Here is a 21,724-nt window from a genome sequence, read left to right on the forward strand (position 1 = left end):
CTCGCCGTGGATGCACCTGTCCGTAACAGCTTACTTCATAAGATTAATATTCCCGGGCCTAGTGTCCGGTTGGGTAGGGACAGTACGTGGAACGTAGGAGCATTGTACATTGCCATGGTCAGTTAGCTTCATTACCTGTTACCTTGATTACAAACTAATTATTCCAAGCTAATCATTCTGTAGTTTCTGTCTCACGGCCTCTATGCCACCATTACATTTTCCCCTTTTTGGAAGTTTCCTTCCAGGCCTTGAGTAGCTTTCTGGTTAGCATAAGTTTTCTTAGAGCTAAGCTTCTATATTTTCTACAGTTCCCTCCTTTTGTTTTTTTTTTTTTTTTTTTGCATCCCTGTGCCTGTTTGCAGGCACAACGAATACTGAGTTCCCTGTTCATCTCCATCCAGAAGGCTCGTTTTCACTGGAATATAAGTTCCAGGTACTGCTAAAACTCTCCCAAATAAAACTTCTGCTGGAGATGCACCCACTGGTTGCCTCGGTGTGTTTCTAATGTCCCAAAGTAGTAAATTTAGCGCTTCTGGCCACTTCAAGCCAGTTTGTTTACAGGTTTTTAACTAATTTGGCTTTGATGGTCCTAGTCATCCTTTCTACTTGCCCTGATGATTGTGGGTGATAAGGTGTGTGCAATTGCATCTTGATGTTTCATGAATGCTAAATTTGCACTAAAATTGCGGCAGAGAAATGTGCTCCTCTGTCCGAGTCAATTATTTCAGGAACTCCGTACGTAGGTATTCTCTTTTTCAACAGAGCTTTAAGCACCGCTTTTGAGTGGTTCTTTCGAGTTGGGAAAGCCTCCACCCAGCTGTGGAGATATTAGCCTGTGCAGGCTGCCCATGGACGTGCTGGTAGCCGGGGATGGACGCCGGCAACAGCAGGGGGGCTGGGGCCACCGCTGTGCCCTCTGCGCTAGTGCCACCGGATTCCCCAGGCATGGAGCTACTGCCTTGGGTGCCGTTTTTCCTGGACCCCCTGTGCTCCCTCCCCCTCCCACACAGGCACGGAGCAGTTCCAGAGAAACAGCTTTTAATTGACAAAACACAAGAGAAAAGGTCCCATCAAATCTACTCTGACCCCCCTCCCCCCCGTGAGCTTTTTCACTCCTTCCCAGTTAGACTCCCTTCGGCCTCCAGTGCAGTTACCTGTGGGGATCCCCCTGTCACTCCAGAAATACGGACGGGTTGTGCCCTTTCATAGCCTGATGGCATTAGGGTACACTGTGCACCCGTGTCCACAGGAGCCTTCTACTCTTGTGGGTCTGATGTGTCCGGATCCACACAGTCCGGTAAACCCGGTGGTCCCTTTTCTCCCTGCGGCTGGAGGCAGGGCCCCTCTAATCCTGCCCATCATAGCTGTTCCTCACTTCTTGTTAAAATGACTTAGAAGTCCCTTCAAGAGGATCTTAAGTAAGATCAGGCCTCCACTCGCTCTGGGGAACTGCCCACTGGCAACTGAAGAAGCATTTTTCCTGGAAGAATCCATCTTTGTGATGCTTTTGCCTTGCAGCTCACGTATTCATGCCTGTAGGGTTTTCCATCCGGCGTCCTCATGTCCTGTCCGTGGTCACGCAGGTAAAACCACAGGGTATCTCGTGGTGTGTACCCTCTATATCCTCTCTCTTGAGCAGAGGCACGCTTACTCCTAATAGCTGAGCTACTGTTCCGTACAGGTGGGGAGTAGGACATATCCTCTCTAAATGGCTGGAACTCCCGGGACAGTTTCTCCACGGCCGAGACAAGGCAGGAAGAGAGGCTTTCTTTGTACTGCCGGACTTGGCTAGCCATTTTATCCACTCTTGTCCCCTCTTTCTCTTCCCAGTCCATAACTGCTAATGAGTTTCCATATGACGATGGTGCACTCTCTACAAGCTTCCGCCACGTGGATCACGTGCACTGGACTTCGTCCAGCAGTTCAGCACCTGGTTTGGAGTGGCCCGAATAAACGGTGTTCATAGGAACTCCGCTATGATCGTCTCAGCAGAATCTCCTTCTGGGAACAGTGAAAACCAATGGCCTCTTATTGAAATGGGTTATTTCTTGGGTTTCTAGGCTTTTTTTTTAATTTTAGCTTTTGCAAAACTGAGAATTGCAAGTTTCCATGGAGCTCACAAAATGGAAGCCACTTTTTTAGAGCCATAACCTCAGCCCTCTGTACTCTTGGTTACTGCAGAAAAAGCAAAGGTATACAGAGAAACGATCCATTGGCGAGCTGTGTGTTTAATTGACGAATATTATTACTGTCCAAGGAGTTGTATTACAGATTGATCTTTCCTTTTTGAAAAATCAGAGGCTGTGTTTACATTGCCGGGGAGTAAAAAAGTCACACGAGTGCCTTGGTACCAAGAAGCCACCTCAGCATAGTTGTGGGGTTCTCCTCTGCATAACTTCACCTGCTTCCTAGTAGACACGGTGCTGCCCAAGCTCGGGGGTTTCCAGTGCTCAACCCAGCTTGGCCTGAGCCACATCAGGAGTTTCTACCCTGTGCAGCAAGAATTTCAGAAACTTAGGATAAAGCGTTCCGTCCCTGCTGTTCTGCTCACACATACCTTGGTGTAAGAGAGATTGGTAATTGGCAAGGAAAGAATTCCTTGTTGATTTGAGAAATCCAAAAGTGACCCACAGAGAACCCAGTCATCTGGAGGGTACGTCCCTACTGAGCACGTGGCCCGTGGACTGAGCTGCGAGATAGGGAAGCTCCTGATGTCGGCTTCAAAGCAAGCCTCTTCCATCTGGTTTTGCTCCAGGTGGCTGCTTGGTTGCCATTTGTTTTCAAAAGACACTAGCACTGGGAATTCAGCTTGGGGGCTTGGAGAGGGGCTGGGAAGGACGCCCCTCTGTAGCAGCGTCAGCGTAGCTTCCGGGTGATGCAAAGCTGAGAGGATCTCCCAAGTCAGTGCTGCAGGAACGTGGCAGTTTGAGGACCGACCGTGTTACAGCTCTTCTTTTGCATATCACTGTTGCTCAGGCAGGGTGAGAGCTTTGGTTTCCATTCCTGTTATCTCCAGGAGGAGATAGCCATGGGAACCACCGCTGCTTATGCAGTTCCGTGCAAAACAAGTCTGTGGCATGAGAAGAAAGATTTGGAAGACTTTTTTACTGCCTTCCAAATGATTTTGCATGCTCAAGTAAAAGAAAATCATCTCAGTTACTGAGACTGAATTAACTTTTTATTTTCCCTCTCCTTCAGGCCCATCCGAGGAAAATGGAGGAACAAATTGTATAGGGGACATTTGGGAGTTGAGGGGGTGTAGGTGTGAGATTTCAAGTAGTTTGTGCGTGGCAATAGTGAGAGAGCCTGTATTGTTCCATTGCATTTAGGGCTAACTGCCTGCTGCTGATCCTCCCTCAGCTCTCCCAGACGCACATCAGTCTGTACAGCCTTAGCACATATGTTGGAGAAAGAACAGAGGGTGCAGAAAATTATCTGACTGAACTTTTTTTAACACCTTAATTGTATCATATTGCACTGCAGCCTTAAAATCAGGGTTAGCGAGAACGTTTTTCTCCAGCCGCAAGCTTTAAGCAAATACTGATCACTGATATAAATGAGCAATATCAGGGCAGCAAGTAAGGTCTTTTAAATCTTTTAAATTGTTGTGGGGTTTTTTCTTTGAATCGCTTTAAGACTTGAGTTACAGTAAGGCAGTTTCTCATCTGCTCTGCCAGTCAGCACAGTAAGCTTATCTGAACATCCCACTATTAGCCCAACTGAGCTACATGAATGTCACATTTGCAGTCGGTGCTTCCATTTCATTGGACTGTTTTACTGTTTTACAGCATAGCTCTGCTCTGAAAATGTTAGAGACTATAGCTAAACACTGAGAGAAGCTAATGGATGCTGTGTGCTTTTTTCCAACTTGAAGAGCATGGACAAGTTCAGAAATTTTTGATAGAGATGATATGAAGATGAATTAAGAACATAAATGAATTCAGGTGGAATTTCTCTGTATCTGCTAAAATGCTGCCTTTCTTCTTCCCCTTGAGGTAGAGTCCATTTAGTGGAAGACTGTTCTCTAAGTACTGGAGACCTTGAGCGTGAACGGTATCTTCTGGATGGGGGTGCCCTTGCCCTTGAACGGTGATAACCATCTGACCTTGACCTGCAACGATTGTTACGACTCTTCCCTTCGCCTCTTCTTGGATACGGTGGCGATCGCGAGTGGGAACGAGAGTGGGAACGACTAAATGAGTGAGAGCAGGAGGCAGTGTGGGAGAAGCACTGCAGGGAGACTTGGACCTTAAAGAAACCCAAACAAACCGACGAAAACAATAGAGGAAGTTAATTCAAACCAGTCCCTGGGCTGGGAAAGAAGGCCTAAATCTTGGGGGACCTCAAGTCTGGTGGCCTCCTGGAGAAGAAACAATTACCGTGAGAGATTTGGTGCTTCTAGACAACAGCGCCTGCCTGGAGTCTGGTCGTCAAAAACCTTTGCAGAAAGGTATGTTGTGAAGGAGCACCAAAAGAGCTTGCTAGTGACTCACACCAAAGGAACTCACTCGGGGGGAAGACTGCTGCCCCTGCCCGGTTTTGGTTGGGAGGTGTCTGCAGGAATGGTGGGCTGGCTGGTGTCAGGTGTTTCAAAGGTGCTTTGCGGCCACAGCACCCCTTTGCATGGCAGAAGGTGACGTGGTAACTTTTGGTAGGCTGATGACAGGGGTGAGACAGACCAGCTGTTGGATGCATATTTGGCCTTTCCCAGGTCTAGAGCAGCAGCAGCAGCAGCAGCAGCAAGCTGTAAGGCATGACAGCTTGGGAACGACTGCTCTGAGTTCTGCGTCAGGTTTTGCCACCAGGAGCATCTCATGACACTTGTCTCACCCCTGCCTGAGCATCCAGGGCCACCTTGGCCCCAAGTGTCACTGAATGGACAGGCAGCCTTGTGCCGGGTACCGCTGCAAGGCTGGGAAGTGGCAGTAACTCCTGCCCCTAGTCCTGCCCCAAATTCTGCCTCATGGCTATTCCCTGTCTCTCGCAGGTCCTTTGCAATCTACAGCACATGGGCAAGCAGCCTGAAGCACAACGCCCGACGCACAGAGCCTGGCTGTCTTCCTGCCGCCACTGGAGTCCCTTCCTGCGAGTGAGCTGCTCGCCCTCTTCTTTCTCTGCTCTGGATCTGCCACCACGAACTGAAGGGCCACTGGAGCTGGGGGGTCTACAGCCCTGATTTACCATTCCAGAGGTAAGGAGAGAAAGTGACCGTCCGAGGGTTTCATGGGGATGGGAGAGCAGAGCTAAAGTTAAAAATAGATTTCCTCTGATTTCCAATATAACCTACAAGTAATCCACAGAACAGAAGATCATCCTTTCAACTCTGGCTAATAAGAAAGCCTTGTCACCTGTTGATCATCTGCTGCCATTTTTTCCCCCTTTTCTCCTGGCAAAACTTGTCAAATTCACTTTCCTCTAAACTGTTCGTGGTTTTGGTCAATCTGCTTGCTCTGAGGAATCTATTTCATGGACAAACTCTAACCAGTTCTGCTCAGCATGAACTTCCAGAGCACAGCCTGAAAACTGGTGACAACCCACTGACTTCAGTGCTAGAAAACTATTTTCTTGGACTTCACGCTTTTCCTATGCAACAGTGTGGTGGGTGGACCCTGGCTGGGGGCCAGGCGCCCACCAGAGCTGCTCTATCATGTCCCTTGTTCACCAGACAGGGGAGAGAGAAAAAGTATAACAAAAAGCTTCTGGGTCGAGATAACGACAGGGAGAGATCACTCCCTAGTTATCGTCACAAGCAAAACAGACTGAACTTAGAGAGGAAATTCACCTCATTTGTTACTAAGCGAAACAGAGTAGAGGAATGAGAAATAAAATCAAACCTTAAAACACCTGCCCCCACCCCTCCCATCTTCCCAGGCTCAACTTCACTCCTGGCTTCAACCTCTGCCCCCCCTCAGCAGCACAGGGGGACAGGGAATGGGGGTTAGGGTCAGTTCATCACACGTTGTTTCTGCCGCTTCTTCCTCCTCAGGGGGAGGACTCCTCTCATTGTTCCCCTGCTCCAGCATGGAGGAGTCCCTCTCATGGGAGACAGTCCTTCACCAACTCCTCCAACGTGAGTCTCTCCCACGGGGTGCGGACCTTCAGGAGCAGACTGCTCCAGCGTGGGTCCCCCACGGGGTCACAAGTCCTGCCAGCAAACCTGCTCTGGCGTGGGCTCCTCTCTCCACGGGTCCACAGGTCCTGCCAGGAGCTTGCTCCAGTGTGGGCTTCCCACGGGGCCACAGCCTCCTTCAGGTGCCTCCACCTGCTCTGGTGTGGGGTCCTCCATGGGCTGCAGGTGGAATCTCTACACCCCCTCATCCTTCCTCCATGGGCTGCAGGGGGACAGCCTGCTTCACCATGGTGTCTGCAGAGTTTCTACATCTTGTCACTCCTCTTTCCGGCTGCAAAAGCTCCCTCTCTAACTGTTTTTTTCCTTTTTAAATATGTTATCACGGAGGTGCTGATGGGCTTGGCCTTGGCCAGTGGTGGGTCCATCTTGGAGCCGGTTGGCATTGGCTCTATCAGACACAGGGGAAGCTTCTAGCAGCTTCTCACAGAAGCCACCCCTGTATACCGCCCCCCCCCCCCCCCCCCCCCCCCCCCAGCTACCAAAACCTTCCCATGCAAACCCAACACAAGGGTGCTGGAAGAACTGTGCCCGGCTCACTTTGCCCACCTTCCTCTTCACTCTCCCCCTGGATCTTAATGCAGAAGGAGCTTTTGGAAACCAAAATTATCCTGCTCTTCCCAGGGTACGTTCCCAAAGTGTCTTCCTGAAGATAATCCGTCCGCTAGCAGAGCCCTGGCATGGATGTTGCTATTCTGGTCCCTGCAGTAACAGGAACTGTTTGGCATGACTTGTCAGGACCTGCTTCATCCCAGACATGAGATCACAGTCTCATTTTTTATTGATAAATAAATACATTTCTTCCAGGGCTGGAGCCATGATGGAAGCATAACTGAAGGCTTCGTGAGTCTGCCGGCAGCCCGAGACCTCCTTGGTGCTGGGCAGGGGGAGAAGGTGCTGCAGGAGAGGATGGAATGTGTTGTCAGGCCAGACCTCCAGACCTGTCTGGAGGTGTTTGAGATCTTGGGCTCTTCCTCCAGCGCTGGTCTACTTGGGACAGGAACGGGCAGCAGTGCCGCACTGCCAGGCACTGGGACTGTGGTCCCTGTGTGTCCCTTTGCAGTGCCCAGTGCCTGATCAAGGGGAGAGAAAGGGCATTAGAGAAGACTTTAAAGTGTGGGGGATTGTTTTTGATATGAAGGCACCACTAAGGAAAGCTATATCTTTTTTTTTCTCCAAAGAAAAAAAAGGAGAGACTAAATGGGAGCACATCAACACATGCAAACCACGGCCTAGGGCACTGTGCACAAACATCAGCAGGCGTGCCAGGCAAGATGTAAATGAAATGTGGGCCCTGGTTTGCACAGAAAAAACCACAAGTGCAGAAAAGGGGGAGGGGGGGAGAAAAAGAGATACTGGGAAAAGAAAGTGCTACAGAAAAGTCAGGAGACCAGAAGGAAAAAACCAGGAACCAGTACAATAACAGGGAAAAAACCCCCAAAGCAACAAAAAACCCAACAGACTAAGAGAAAGCAAGAGGAAGAGAAGCCATTGCAAAGGATTATTGTTCTCGCCTGTTTTTTTCTTTCTCCATTACCTGAACCTGTCCCCAGGTGACTACAGGATTTCATTAAGTCACTGTGTGACCCCTAGAAGAGTTTTATGGCCCAGGGCAGACCCCAGTGGCCATGATGACCCAAAGTCACTGGCCCACTAGCCAACAGATCTGCCGAAGCCCTGCCAGCACAGGGTGCAGAGGGTCCCTCCAGGCTGCAGAGCAAGAGCCATCAGAGCTTCAGATGTTGCAGGGTCCTGGATGGGGTTTCCATTCCTCCCCTGGAAGGTGCTGCCCCTTCAGAGCAGAACAGGGTACAGGAGCATCCCTTAAAGCCGAGTTAAACGGCTGTCAGGAGCCCCTGGCTGATTTTGCAATGCAGGGGGCACTCGCACGTCCCCTTCCATGGGCCGAGTGGAGCCCGGACACAGTTACCAAAGTACCAAAGAAGAGAGAGGGAAAGCATTTTCAATGTTACTTTCATTTATTTATTTATTTTTTACTTGTCCAACCTTGAAAAGAACGAACGAGACAGCTAGAAGGGGCCTTAATGCTGAAGGCCAGCACTCCTTCCTGGCAGGCCTGTGGTGGTCTGCCTCTCCAGAGGAGCGGCTGTCTCTTACGTCTTTGCTTGACACACTGCTGTTCTTTGTGTGCCGCCGTGGAGCGTCTGGCTTCCTCTGCAGCCTCCCGTCGGGCAGCCTTCTCGTCTCCAGGCCGAAGAGACCCCGTCTCCAGGCCCCAGGGACCTCGGTGGCCCGCTGAGGGACTTCTCCTGGCGCAGCGGCTGAAGCTGTGACGCCATGTTGTCTTGTCCCCTTTTCTCGGGGCTCAGTGCAGAAGAGATGACACCCCTTCAGAAGGGGTGAGGGGTAGGGCAGAGGACGGGGGACGGGAAGGAAGCCTGCAGGCCGGCCAGGCGCGGAGGGTCAGCCTCCCGGCTAGCGCCGAGCGCGGAGGCAGGGCCGGCGGTAGGGCACTGGCCGGATGACCCTACGGCACCGCGTCGATGGTGGCGTGGAGGGGAGCCCTGGCACGATGTTGTGGTGCCAGGGGAGCCATCCTGGAGGTGGATCCACCTCCATCGGCTCCTCCTCGTCTTCAGGTGGATCCACCTCCATTGGCTCTGCACCATCAGCTACGTGGAAGAGGACCGCGTAGCTGATGGTGCCTCCCCTCTGACGCAGCCTCTTCCTCCGCGCCTCCTGCAGCTCCTCCTGTGGGCACCCACACAGAGGTGAGCGCCCGCTCGCTTCGCATCGTTGAGCCTTCATTCTTCCAACTAGTGGGGAGTCTGAGGACTCGAAAGCTCAGCGAATGTGGGACAAGTGCTGGGGGGCCAGTATTTATAGGGTCCGGAACAGAATGTGGTGAGGTAGCTTGTGACATCAGGAGGCCACTGTGATGGCTATGCAAATCTGCTGCCATTTTTCACTTTCCTCTAAACTGTTTGTGGTTTTGGTCAATCTGCTTGCTCTGAGGAATCTATTTCATGGACAAACTCTAACCAGTTCTGCTCAGCATGAAACTCGGGAGTCAAGAGTGCAGCCTGAAAACCGGTGACAACCCACTGACTTCAGTGCTAGAAAACTATTTTCTTGGACTTCACGCTTTTCATATGCAGCAGTAAAGGAAGAAAGTATAAATTCCTGAGCTGGCCGTAGCATTGTTGTCGCTCAAGCATGTATTGCACATGGTAATGCACCTTTCTTGGATTTTGGTTGTTCAGATGAGGCGCCTCCAGCCTTTCTCTTTCTCCTTGGCACAGCTGAATTTCTCCTGTCAAAAGGAACAGGGCTGTATTGAGGGAGGAGGTTGAATTTCTTCTCAAATGCTTCTTCCAACTGTGCTAAGCTAAAGGGCAGGCAAAACCAATCCAATTAAATGTAACTCCATTTCTGTAGAAAAAAATACCTTGTTTAGGAGAGTGTGTGCCTATATACATTCCTGTCTCCCTAATGTAGAGAGAGAGGGAAAGAGATAAGCGCGCACACACGGTAAACGTCATACTGTTAACCCAAGTTTGGGAGGAGAATGTACACTCCAGCTTCTGCATTTGTAACTCAGTACAAATTGATTAGTTGCGTATATGAAAATTAGAAAAAATACAGACATGGGTTTCACGCTGGGGACATTTAGCTCTGTTTGCTGCACAGATTGGTACAGGAGATGTGTCTGCTCTGTGAGGGGAAGGAAAACAAGACCGTAAAGAAACCAACCAATAACATGGTTTGTAAAACCTCACGTGAAAGTCCTAACATTGGAATGGAAACAATAACAATTCAAAGCAGAGGAATCCGAGTGTCCCAGAACAGTAGCTTGTTTCCCACTTCTCTTACCCAGCAGAGAGATGCATCAGCCCCAGTGCGTGAGGATTTACAAGCGGTGACTCAGACTGCAGCGTGGGGCTCTGCAGGGCTACAGCCCCCTCTCCCTCCGGTGCTGCTTTGCCAGCACCCGTTTCTCCTGACTTTTGTGGTACCCACCCCACGGATAGATTTTCACTGGGCTTTTTGTCCTGCCGGCTCCATCTGTTTCTCAGCCCCAGCTCTGTCTGCTTGGGAAGGGTGACGTGAGGCTCTGCCCCCTTTCCCACTGCTGGCACTCTTCCTCCAGGTGCCACCGCTCTGCCAGGACCGGTCATCTCCGGTGACACATGCCACCCTGTTTGTGCTGTAGCCAGGACTGCCTCTGGTCTGCTCCCGTTTACAGCAGTATCGCTTCGGAGTAAGACCGTCCATCCCAGTGCCGTGCTTTGGGGGAGCTGCATTCAAGCCCTGACAAGGAAGAAGAAAAATCAGAGGTGGCATTCCAAATTTTTCAGTTTCAATGGGAAAAGACTCCCAAGGCAGGTTCCCTCCAATCCGTGGGCCAGTCTCGATGCACCAGGTGTTTTGGAGAGGATAGCACTGTTCTGGTGTCAGATTATGTTCTTCCGTCCTGACACCCACCAAGGCTTTGTTTTAAGATATTTAGGAACTGGATGACGTTTCTGTGAACCCTGCAACCACCTGCAGGCTTTGAAACCTGCCAGTTGCATGGCCTTGGGGTGCAAGTCGGAGGGGTTTTTCGGTTTGCGCGCTCCTGTGCCCGCTCCAGCAGTGGCACGGCTGATGGTGTGCCCCAGCTGAGGATGCCTCTGCAGGTACGCCTCATTTTGCAGAGCCAAGAATAGGAACCCTGACAAGCATCAGCATTTCCAAACCTGAATCTAGATAAAGTTAGTGCCAGGTGAGAGGTGGGTGACAGGGTCTCAGCTTGGGCTGAGCCCATGCAGAGGAGCTGCTGCAAGGCAAGAGTCCCTTTTCCTCGATGACAAGTGGCTTGAAGGGTTTGCGTTCTCCGCTCCACAATAACTTGTAGTAAGCAGGGTGCAATCTGCTAAACCTTATTGCGATTGGTTGTTTTTCCTGGTGGAAAAAGGCTTTACAATGGGTAGAGATCATTATGAAAGGAGGACCACAGCCTTTCACACGTGCTGGTCCTCCAGGTACATGCAAAGAGAGGTCTGTGTGGATACCAGAGCTCCTGCGAAGGAGCTCAAACACCCAACCAGCATGTTTCCAGCCAGCTGAGACCTCTGGCCACCGGTGGCCTGGGGGAGGGAGGGAGGGAGGGAAGGAGGGAGAAGTGAGTTTTCTTACCAGCTGGGGAAAAAAGGCAGTGAAGCCTATGGATGGAGACGGACTGCAGGGTCAGATGCCAAAGCAGCCTTCCTAGGGCTGCTGGTCAGACCCCTGACAAGCCCCGGTACCCTGGGAGGCAGCAGCCAGCCCTGCAGCCTGCTAGCGAAACACTTCAGCTCCAACACGGCTCCTCCTTCTGTGCTTTTCAACAGCCCTGCAGCCCCCCAGCCCCAGCCCGCTGCGCTGGTGGGCCGGGGAGCTGGAGGCATTTTCCCAGCGCTCTGATCTAACAGCACCAGTGGGACTGTTTCCAGCACGCTGCCACTGGAGGGCTTATCGGCCTCCCTCCCTATCTCCCACCACCCCGGCCTGATAAACGAGGGGCTGGTGGCAGCCGGGGGAAGCGCCCAGAGCAGGGGCTGGAGCTGGGGACTGGCCAAACACAAAGGTGGCAGGGCTGGGGTGCTTCTCCCGTGAGCCCCTCCCTGTCAATGAGGATGTTGATACCTGTGACTATGGAAATCTTAAGATCAATTCAAGCAATTAGAGCCATTGCTCAATCCATGTAACCAAACAAAAGGGAAACCATTGTCACTTAGGAAACAATTAGTTGTAAGCTAAGGAGCTCTGGAACAATCTCATTGTAAAGAGCTGGGCCTTGGAAGAACAGATGTGCAAAAAAAGATAAGAGAGTTACAAGGTGATCCCAAAACCGGCCTTGAGGGATAAGGTATATGTGATACCAGGAGTGAGTCTGAAGACCTCTGTGGACAGCCACCCCGAGGTGTCAACAAACATGGGGGAAAGACCTTAGCATATGCTAACGAGTTCCCAAGGAAGATCCCTGCCTGTGATAAGCACTACTGGGAAAGATACTGAATATGTCTATGAACATAGTAGAAATACTTGCTAGTTTTGTCTTTTGGGTGTGCACCTTAGGTGGAGTTATCCCCCGTGCACCCAGCGCTGCAATAAAGAATGCCTGCTTTCTAAAACTTCCAAATAAGTCTTAGAGAGTGAACTATTTTGCCGCTTTCCAGTAACAGTGTGGTGGAGGGGAAGCAGCAGAGCAGGCCCTTCCCCACAGGGTAACAGAGAGCAAAGGGTCATACTGGGGAGCAACCAGCTTCCAGGCCCGGGGCAAAGGGAATGCCCAATGGAGAGGTGATGGGAGCATTGTGGGAGCGAGGAAACACATCCCCACAAAACTCAGAGGCACACCAGAGTGGCTCTAATATTTCTTGCCAGGTGGAAAGTAACTGCTGACACCTGCCTATCTTGGGCAGGAACAGGTTTTCCCTAAATTAGCCTAATTAGCAGGGCATCAAAAGCAGCTCACCTGGGGCTGTGTCCCTCTCTGCTTTGTGTTGGAGGGGTGGCTCTGAGCTGCAATAGCCTGGGAGCATCTGGGATGTCCTGGATGCTGAAGGTGTGTCTCCCTTACCCACTGAGCAGAAAAGTTCAAAAAGACTTGGGTTTTTTTTTTTTTAATCTTCAGGAAAGATGCCCTGGTGTGTCCCTATGGACACCTGAGCAGTCCCTGTGCATCCCTAGGGGTCCCTCAGCTGCTCCCTGGCTGGCCTTCAGCTGCTGTGGGTGTGGGACATACAGCTATTGCTCTCTAGTGGCTCCTGGCCTGGGGAAGGCTGGCTCCCCCCACCCCTGGCACCGGGGATGCTCGGGTCCTGGTTCCGGTCTCCCCCACTCCGGGACACCCGGGGCCCGGCATCGTGGGTGTGATCGCACCCGGCAGCAGCTTGCCCATGCCCGGAGGTGGCTCACCCACTTGGTGGCACCTTGTCCCTTCATCTCATGGGGGCTGGACCGTACCAGGAACAGCTGGCGGTGGTGTTTTGGGGTTTTTTTTGCCCAGGGTTTGGTGTGACAGACCTGGCTTGCAGCCCCTGGGCACGGCTGATGGGCACTTACACCTCGCACTGGGTTGTTTCCCAGCCTGGGAGAAGGTTTTCCCCGAGCAGGGAACCTCATGTTGGAGATTTTGGAGAATAAATGAAATAGGGAGTTTGTCTCCAAATACTCCATAGCTTTCTTGTAATGCATTTTAAACCATTCAAGCTGGGAAGCGCGAGGCTTTGGTAAAATGCACGTACAGGAAACCCAAGAGGGAGGTAGTGAGACTGTGTGGGAGCCAGGGCCCAGCTCTGCAGCATGGCTGTGAGGCAAGAAATTGAGGCAACTAAGAGGCAAGCTGAGGGAATGGAAGGACATTTGTAAGGGGAATGGACTTTGCATAACTCCTGGGATTGAGGGAGGGTCCTCCCTGTGTGCAGGGCCTTGTGAAATGCTGGGGAATCCCCATCTGTTTTGGAGGGTTGTGGTGGGTTGACCCTGGCTGGGGGCCAGATGCCCACCAGAGCTGCTCTATCATGTCCCTTGTTCACCAGACAGGGGAGAGAGAAAAAGTCTAACAAAAAGCTTCTGGGTCGAGATAAGGACAGGGAGAGATCACTCACTAATTATCATCACAAGCAAAACAGACTGAACTTAGAGAGGAAATTCATCTAACTTATTACTAAAGGAAACAGAGTAGAGGAATGAGAAATAAAATCAAATCTGAAAACACCTGCCCCCACCCCTCCCATCTTCCCAGGCTCAACTTCACTCCCAGCTTCAACCTCTGCCCCCCCTCAGCAGCACAGGGGGACGGGGAATGGGGGTTAGGGTCAGTTCATCACACGTTGTTTCTGCTGCTTCTTCCTCCTCAGGGGGAGGACTCCTCTCATTGTTCCCCTGCTCCAGCATGGAGGAGTCCCTCTCATGGGAGACAGTCCTTCACCAACTCCTCCAACGTGAGTCTCTCCCACGGGGTGCAGACCTTCAGGAGCAGACTGCTCCAGCGTGGGTCCCCCACGGGGTCACAAGTCCTGCCAGCAAACCTGCTCTGGCGTGGGCTCCTCTCTCCACGGGTCCACAGCTCCTGCCAGGAGCTTGCTCCAGTGTGGGCTTCCCACGGGGCCACAGCCTCCTTCAGGTGCCTCCCCCTGCTCTGGTGTGGGGTCCTCCATGGGCTGCAGGTGGAATCTCTACACCCCCTCATCCTTCTCACAGAAGCCACCCCTGTAGCCCCCCACGCCCCCCCAGGCTACCAAAACCTTGCCATGCAAACCCAACACAGGTTGCTAACCAATTTGTGGCTGCTAATTATGTCCATTGTATAGCCCCAACCTGAAGTGAACGATGGAGTAAAGCTTGTAGTTGGCAGTGGGTGCAAGTAATATTTTATTTTCTGTCAAAATCATGTCCTTTGATTGAACTTTGTTCATTATAATCTAATTCTAATAGCAAAACACACCTCCATTCTAAAAGCTACCCACCTTTGAGGTATGAGCACCCCTCACTGGGCATGCTCCTTGAATTTCTCTAAGCATATAGGTTTAAATTGAAGCGAGAAAACTTTCTACCCATCACAATAAGGTAACTATGTGATGGGAATGTAATTTTGTAATGGTTTTGTAACCTAAGTGTATAAACATATAAGGGCTTAAAGGCTAGGTGTGCATGTTAGGAGGAGAGATCCCCCATGCACCCAGCGATGAATAAACCAATGTTGGCTTTCTAAACTGCATTTCTGTTTGGAAAGTTGTTATTGCCCTTTGAGCGGTAACAAGGGGGACCGGCATGAGTGAGGTGAGAGGTTCTGGGAGTGGAGAAATAAGCAGGGCTCCTAAGCTTCCTTTCATGGTTCTTGGCAGTTTGTGTCTCTTTTTTTTTTCCCTTTTTGAGGGCAAACACTGAGAAAAGCAACAGTCTGTGGAAACACAGCATTTTGAAGAAAAGTATATGGTGGGAGTTAAAACTAAATCTTAAAACTAAAACGTGCAGATACCTATTACTGGAAGAGATCCTCTTTCTGCAACTTGTGGAACTAGGTTTTCAGTTGGGAGGCGGGTGAGTCCACTTTCTGCAGGAAGGAGGGGTTTCCTCACCTGAGGGAGTGGGTGATTTTGCCTGGGTTTGGAGCAGTTTGGGCGCTCCCTCCCCCCCTTGCTCTGTGTGACTGGAAGGCTCCAGCTGGGCATAGCACTTGTAACCGGTTCCTGGTGGGACTCCCCCAGGGGTGGGGTGCTGCCAGTACAGGCCTCAGGGCATTAAAGGGCCCTCCTAGGGTGAGGGATTGTTGCCGGAGCATTCTTTCAGCCTCCTGCAAGGCTAGACTGACCACAAAGAGGCCTTTCTCCCAGACCCAGTATCGCTTTTCTGCAGCTTTGAAGCTGCCTGAGTGAAACCCTCCGTTGCACGCTGCCACACGTGTAGAGATGCCCCAGGAAGGGCAAAACCCCGTTCCACCTGGAGCGGATCTGTGGGGTGTGCTGGGCCCAAAGCTTGCTATGCCCCTGCTTCAAAACCCAGTAATTTTGGGGCTTCCTCATGAAGAGGGGTCCAATCCCAGGAAGCTCTTTTGCACGTTAGATCGTACAGGGGACGAGCTGTGGCAGAGAAATCCGGACTGTGCTTCCTCCAGCATACCAGCAAGCCTAGGGTATGTTGCAGCTCCTTTTTGTTTTCTGGGCTTTCTCTCTGTTGTAAGGTGGCCAAGGTGTTGTTGGAATACACACGGCTCCTCCTTTCCACCAGCTGCCTAAGAACTTCACCTCAGCGGAGGGGAGTTGTACCTTTTCTGCCGGAACCTGAAATTCTCAACTTTCCAGGTGAGTAATTCTTTTCTTTTGGGTTTGTCCCACTGCAGGGCCATCGGACCCGCCCCCCCGCCCCACTATATCATCACTGTATTGGTACGTTTTACCTCTCCCCTCGGGGATGATTTCTGATAGTGCTGGGGCCAGGGCGTGATGTGCCAAGGTAGGCGAATGCCCATATCCTTGTGGCAAAGGAGTAAAGGTCTATTGTATACCTTCCCGTGTGAATGCAAATCTATCTCGGTCGCCTTCCTGTGGAGGAACCATGAAAAACATCTCTGTTACATCAGTGGGGGCTAAAATGTTGTGGGACTGTTCCTGTATGGTGACAATCAGTTGGGCTGTATTAGGCACGGCCGCAATCAGGGGACCAGTGCCTGCGTTTAAGGGCCAATAATCGATGGTTAGCCGCCACTTCCCGTTTGGTTTGCAAACTGGCCGCACTGGAGAGTTATCAGGGGAGTGAGTTTGAATAATTACCCCCTGTTCCTGCAGCTCTTTGATCATGGGAGCAATTCCATCTGTAAAAGAAATCTACCAGACGTGAGTTGCCCTAGGTTTGCTTTCTTGCAGCGCTGGATGCACGGGGGAATCAGCTCCGCCCAACGTGCACGCAGGTGATTACCAACGCACAGGTTATATAGACTCAAAACATACATATTCACCATTTTTCTCAAAAAAAGGCAGCCCTATGAGAATCATTTCTTGGAATTCATTTACGTAGTCTCCTCCCCGTCACGCATGCTCAGTGATTTGAGTCGGTGGCCCTCAAGGGGTCTCTGGTGGTCGTCAGTGGTCGCGCAGCCGTGTTTGCTGGATGACCCTCTTCTTGCAGGCACGCGCAGTATCCTCGCCGTGAATGCACCTGTCCGTAACAACTTACTTCATAAGATTAATATTCCCGGGCCTAGTGTCCAGTTGGGTAGGGACTGTACGTGGAACGTAGGAGCATTGTACATTGCCATGGTCAGTTAGCTTCATTACCTGTTACCTTGATTACAAACTAATTATTCCAAGCTAATCATTCTGTAGTTTCTGCCTCTATCCCACGATTACATTTTCCCCTTTTTGGAAGTTTCCTTCCAGGCCTTGAGTAGCTTTCTGGTTAGCATTGTCTCCGAAATCCGGGAATAAACGTCGTAACACCAATGTAGTGTTAAAAGGTAGGCATTCCTTATTGCAGCGTTGGATGCACGGGGGATAGCTCCACCCAACGTGCATGCCAGGTAATCACTAATACACCAGTTATATAGCATCAAAACATACATATTCATCGTTTTTCTCAGAAAGGGCAGCCCTATGATAATCATTTCTTGGAATCCATTTCCATATTCTCCTCCCCATCACGCATGCTCAGTGATTTGAGTCGGTGGTCCTCAAGGGTCTCTGGTGGTCGTCAGTGGTCTTGCACCCGTGTCCGCTGCGTGACCCTCTTCTTGCAGGCATGCGCAGTGTCCTTGCTGTGGGTGCACCTGTCCATAACGACTTACTTCATAAGATTCATATCTCCAAACCTATTGTTCAGTTTGGTAGGGACTGTACAAGGAACATAGCAGCATTGTACCTTGCCATGGTCAGTGAGCTTCATTACCTATTACCTTGGTTACAAACTAATTTTCCCAATCTGATTCTATAGCTACATTAAGTTAAAATCTTACAAATATAATCAAATCATCCTAACTTTTATAGAATCAACTTTTGATTGCTTTATCAAAATAGATGTAACATTTCCCCCCTTTGAAAGTTTTGAAAATTATTTCAATACTTTCACTATACTAATCATTTTCTATGTTGGACGAAACTCTGGGATTGCTTGTCTCTTTTGCTGTTCTGCAACAGCTTGGACGATCATATGAGTGAAAGAAGCTTCCCGAGTAATTTGCTTTTTCAGATATGTTAACCGATTCATCATTTTCCAGGCTATGGCATACAATATTGCTGACAAGGTCAAACTGATCAAAACCAATATTAAGAGAATCACGATGGGGTGACACAACTTGTTTAGGATGCCTGTAGCAGTAGGTGACCATCCAAAAAGTGTGTCCCACCATCTAAGTTCTGCATCTCTCTGCACTCTTTCAAAAACTCGGTGTATTTCTTTCACATTGTGATGAACAGTTATTAGGGGGTTTTTTGTCCATTTTCCTTAATTTTTTTTCCAGAATTGCAATCAAATCCTTGCATTGTAATAACTGTTTCACTAAAGCGAGATTCATTCCAATGGGTATAGGTAACAATTCATGAATCAACATGTAGTTAGACTGCAAAAGTTGGTGAGATGTGACTGGGGTCGAATAAGAAAAGTCACATCCATCAATTGCAGTAAAATTACAAACATAAAAATTTGAATGATTTTTAATCTCTACGACTACCTTATCTACATATAAAAAATCACAAACAGTCCTCAAACATACACAGCCCTTACCAATATATATAATAACTGTTTTAGGGTTCTCGTTAGGATGAACCTCAAAATGGCAAATATTTTGTTCAGTATCCAGACAAATATCTTGTGCCTCAATTGCATTACCTTCACAGACAAATCCTTGTTGTTCTCGCACGATGCAAGATTCCAAATTAACAGTTTGCCATTTTTCATTCATCTTTCGGGCCCATACTCTATGCTCGGAAGGATAGAGTATAGTTCCGTTGTGGTTCAACCCTAATGCCACAATGGGATAAATTGAGTATATAGTAGCATTAGATATAGTGAGCACAAAAGTTGTAGCTGTGTTTGTAACGGGATCCTAAGTAAAGTTTACCAGGCTCCACCAGGACTGGAGTTCTTTCTCAAAATCAGTAGCACTGTCCCAAACTATTTTCCTAATTTCAGTGGGGAGAGTGCCGCCTTCACCTTCTCTTATAATTGAGGCGGCTACCGACTGCATCCATAATTGAGCCTGGATACAACTAAGAGCCAAAGAGAGGTTATTTTGGATCACCCCAAGCGCGTCTGTAATTAATTCGTGGTCCCTTACATTTACTCTTTCCCATGTTGGTAATATATTTGACAACAGCCACTGGTTAGTTCCTAAAGCCAATAAAGAAGATCGTAAAGGTTGTTGTAATTTAGCCAAATCACTAATTGAGGCAGCCAGTTTGTTCATTATTACTTCTGAATCAATGCTATTTAAAACTCCCAATCCTGTTCCCAAAACACCGGTCAAGTCTCTCCGTGTCCTTTTCATAGTAAGAGTTCGTTTCTGCAGCCAGGTGGTCCATCCCTCATATGAAATTTTTAAGAAAGGTGAACAAGCTGGTTGAATATCTGAAACATTGTTTTGCATTGACAATTCCACTTGTTTGAGAGACCATGCCGGGTTAAACAACATTTGTTGCAAGCCTGTATTTCTAATCACATACGGTCCAATTTCAAAGATTTTCGAATTAAGCGCAACAATTGGTTGGGTAGTAGGTATTATGACGTCTATTTTAAGTTCTCCCCAGTATTTGGTGTTATTTTTACCACATGTTACTCTATGGGAGTATTGTACAGCAGTCAAATTTAACCAAGAGTCTAAATTTTGATTTTTACACAAAATCGGGCCATGTGGTCCAATTTCATAACTGTTTATAGGTTCAATGCGAGATTCAGTGATTAATCTGCCTCTTATTGTGATGTCATTTCCTTGTGGTACCATAAAAGAGGGGGTGACTTCACCTTTACTAGTTCACGTAAAGAGAGTATCTGTATCAGCGTGCGTGACTACTGCAACAAGCATCACTAGGGGTTTAGTTACAGCATTTATTTGGAATTTAAATGTAAGGCCTAATAGTCCTCCTGTCAATGGATTAGGTCGCCAATCGCACACCACATCAACTGGTTTAGTTAAAGTAAAATTATGCCAACAATCTCCTTGTTCCTTAATACAGGATTTGGTGATTTCAACATTATTGGTACTAGGGTCTAAGGAGTAGTTACCAACATTCTGTTGACGGCAACACGCAATGAGAGAATCTTGTTTGTTACATTTCCATTCAGTGGTGGGACAGAGTCTCATTGTAATATTAGAAGTAGGGTCTAATAGATTTCCGGAGATGGTAATTGAAGAAGCTTTCTCATGAAGAGATCCTTCCATCTTTCTGCATCCTACTTGAATTCTTTCTCCAATTGTTCCAGTTAAGACACGGACCCAGTCCTTTCTGTCCCATTCCCACTCAGGTGGGTGGTAAACTTCAGATTCATGCATTACTACAGTGGCTAAATTTGGGGAACGGTCTTTGGGATATGGTCCCACACTCCAGGTATATTGGACAATAGCTTGGGACCATGGCCATTCTGTATTTCTTTGGCTACAAATTAGTGATGAAACACAAAAAGTGTTATCAGTCTAATCAAACAATTCATAATATTCATAATTCAATAGATAACAGGCTAAAGAAACTGGTCCTTAGAATTTTTACACAGTCTAAGTTTCAAAGGTCCCTCTTGCGTAGATGTCCACTGATCTGGCGGTGCCTTCTTTACTCGAGTGTAGTGAATCCAAGGCTCCACTCCTTCTACCTTGATCGCGGTATAAGTTGTTAACAGTACCTGGAAAGGTCCCTTCCACTTTTCCTGGAGTGGTTCAGAACCCCATGTCCTTATATACACAAAGTCAGCCGGCTGCTATGGATGTACAGGCGTATCAAGAGCAAGCGGCCTGGTCAGCACAATATATCTTCTAAGCGCTTCGAGGGTCTTTCCTAAAGAAATCAGATATGGTTTTAAATCTATTTCCCCTGTTACCCTCATGTCCCCTGGGATTAAGGGAGTTGGGTAGGGTTTGCCATATAATATTTCATATGGACTTACACTGTCTTTAGACCTTGGTTGGATTCTTATTCTTAACAGAGCTAATGGCAAAGCCTGTGGCCTTTTCAAAGATGTTTCTTGGCAAATTTTACTCATTTGTCTTTTCAAGGTCTGGTTCATCCTTTCAATTTTCCCGCTTGATTGCGGTCTCCAGGGAGTATGCAAATCCCAATTTATCCCTAGGATTTTACTTACCTGTTGGACTATTTCCGCTACAAAATGTGGTCCTCTGTCAGAAGATACGCCCAATGGTACCCCAAATCTCGGTATTATTTCTTTTAGTAATATTTTGACCACTTCTCTTGCTTTGTTGGTGCGGCAAGGAAAAGCCTCCAGCCATCCAGAAAACGTATCAATTAATACCAACAAATATCTATACCCATTCTGTCTAGGTAACTCAGAGAAATCGACTTGCCAATAATCTCCTGGGGAATGACCCTGCTTTGTTACTCCTAAAGGTGCTTTCCTCTGGTTTAAGGGATTATTTTTAAGACAAATTGGACACTTAGCTATTATTGATTTAATTATTCCTGTCATTCCTACACATACTACAGCTGTTCTCAAATTTGTAACCGTAGCGTCCACACCCCAATGTGTCTGCTCATGTTCTTCCTTTGCAAGTTCTGTCATAACTTGTGGGGTCACTATTACCTGATTCTCTGGTGTTACCCACCATCCTTCCGCATTTTGGGATGCCTTTAAGTTCTCTGCCAGTTGTTCGTCTAGCTTACTGTATCTTGCTTTTAAATTTGGAATTTTTATCTGTTTTACTGGTACTCATGCAAGGATACCTCGTTCTGCAGCCTCCTTTGCAGCTTTATCCGCCAATCGATTGCCTATATTTATAGCAGTTTGACCAAACTGATGAGCCTTGCAATGCATTGCAGCCACTTCCTTTGGTTTCTGTACATCTTGCAAAAGTTGAAGAACTTCCTCCTTATATTTTATAGGTGAGCCCTGGGCTGACAACAGTCCTCTTTCTTTCCAGATGGCTCCATGAGCGTGGATCACACCAAATGCCTA

The sequence above is a fragment of the Grus americana genome, unplaced genomic scaffold (assembly GCF_028858705.1).
Source record: "Grus americana isolate bGruAme1 unplaced genomic scaffold, bGruAme1.mat scaffold_44, whole genome shotgun sequence".
In the NCBI taxonomy this organism is placed as follows: Eukaryota; Metazoa; Chordata; class Aves; order Gruiformes; family Gruidae; genus Grus; species Grus americana.